A 2,178-nucleotide genomic window follows, 5' to 3' on the forward strand; every position below is an offset into this window, starting at 1 on the left:
TTAAGACTTCTGGTGTTGTTCCTAGCTTTTCTTTAATGAAGTTTATAGTCCTTGGTTTTAGTCCTAGGTTCATGATCCACCATGAGTTGGTTTTTGTATATGGAGTAAGGTGTGGATCTTGCTTGAATCTTTTGCAAATACTTTTCCAATTTTGCCAACACCATTTGTTAAAAAGGCTGTCATTTCCCCAGTTAACTAATTTCTTCTCCTTGTAAAAAATCAGTTGACCATAGATAGATGGGTTGATATCGATACGGAAGAATTTAATGAAGTGGTAATGAAGGAGGAAGTTCAAGCTGCTCTGAAATAATTAGCAAAAAAACAAGACCTCAGGAATTGATGGCATACTAACTGATGTATTTCAACTAGCAGTCGCTGTCCTAGATATACTTAGCAAGTTGTGCCAAGAAATCTGGAGGACAACCACCTGGCCAAAAGACTGGAAGAGAACCACATTTTTTTCCATTGCAAAGAAAGGTGACCTGACAGAGTGCAGATCTTATTAGACAATATAATTCATACCACATGCAAGTAATATTTTGCTGAAAGTTATAATAAAATGACTGGAACAGCACAACAACAGAGAAATACCTGAAGTGCAGGCTGACGCTAAAAGAGGCCATTGTACTAGGGATATAATAGCTAATATTAGATGGCTATTGGCTGAAAGCAGAGAGTACTAGAAGAATATCTATCTGTGTTATATTTACTATGCAAAGACATTGGACTATGTGGATCACAACAAACTGTGGATGACTCTGAGAAGAATGGGAATCCTAGAACACTTGATTGTGCTTATGTGAAACCTATACCTGGACCAGGAGATAGTCATCAGAACAGAGCAAGGAAACACTGCATTGTTGAAGATCAGGAAGGGTGTCTTCCAAGGATGTGTACTATCTCCATACCTTTTCAATCTATATGCAGAATAGATCATCTGGGAGGCTGTGCTCTATTAGGAGAAATGTGGCATCAGGATTAGAGGAAGAGGAAGACTCATCAACAATCTGTTACACAGATGAAACAACCCTGTTTGCTGAAACTGAGGAGGATCTGAAGTGCTTACTGAAGGAGGTCAATGGCTGCAGCCATAAGTATGGATTGAAGCTCAACATCAAGAAAACAAAGATTCTCACTGCTGGGCCAATTGACAGCATCATGATAGATGGTGAAGAGACTGAGATTATTAACAGCTTCAGTTTGCTTGGTACCAGCACCCAGGAAATTATAAGAAAGTCTGCATTGGGAAAGTCTGCTGTCAGGCACCTCTCCAGAGTACTAAATAGCAACGATGTCATTCTTGAGACTAGAGTGTACCTGGTCCAGGCCATGGTCTTTGTAATTACTTGCTATGCATCAGAAAGCTGGACAGTGACTAAGGACGACAGAAGAGGAATTGATGCCTTTGAGTTGTGTTGTGGAGAAGAGTATTGAATAAATGATAGACTACTGAGGGAACAAATAGGTTTGTTCTAGAGAGGGTGAAACCATGCTGCTCCTTGAAGGCAAGAATTCTGAAATTTTGTCTGACATACTTTGGTCATGTTGCAAGGAGGAACCATCCTTGGAGAGGGACATTATGCTTGGGAGGGTTGAGGGACAGTGCAAGAGAAGAAGACCCTTGATGAGATGGATTGATTCAGTCACTGGGGTGGTGGGGATAGATGTGTGAGACAGTAAGGTTGGCACAGAATAGAGCAGGGTTTAAGGCAGTTGTACATAGGATCATTATGAGTTGCAAGCGATTTGATGGCACACAAGAACAACAACAACATATAATTTTTACTCAAAATGCTCAACAAAGGTGACCTCAGTGAAGGAGGACATTCAAACTGATGTTGTTGCTGTTGTTATGTGCTGTCAAGTCACCTGTGACTCCTAGTGACGCTATGTACAACATCTCTGAACCTTGCTCTATCTTGAGCAAATTTCATTGTTTTTGACACATCTTCAAAACCATCTCAGGAACAGGTTTCAGGCCTTGAGCACCAATGAGCATAGACCCAATGAACTCTGGGAGGATATCAAGAAAATCGTCCATGAAGAATGCAAAAGATCATTACAAAGATCATTACAAAGGCTGAAGAAGAAGAAAAGACCAAGATGGATGTCAGATGAGACACCGAGTATTGCATTAGAGCGCCAAGAAGCCAAAGCTAAAGGAAGAAACCAAGAAAT

The sequence above is a fragment of the Elephantulus edwardii genome, unplaced genomic scaffold (genome assembly GCF_000299155.1).
Source record: "Elephantulus edwardii isolate Elephantulus edwardi_28Jun2011 unplaced genomic scaffold, EleEdw1.0 scaffold00062, whole genome shotgun sequence".
NCBI classification, from domain to species: Eukaryota; Metazoa; Chordata; class Mammalia; order Macroscelidea; family Macroscelididae; genus Elephantulus; species Elephantulus edwardii.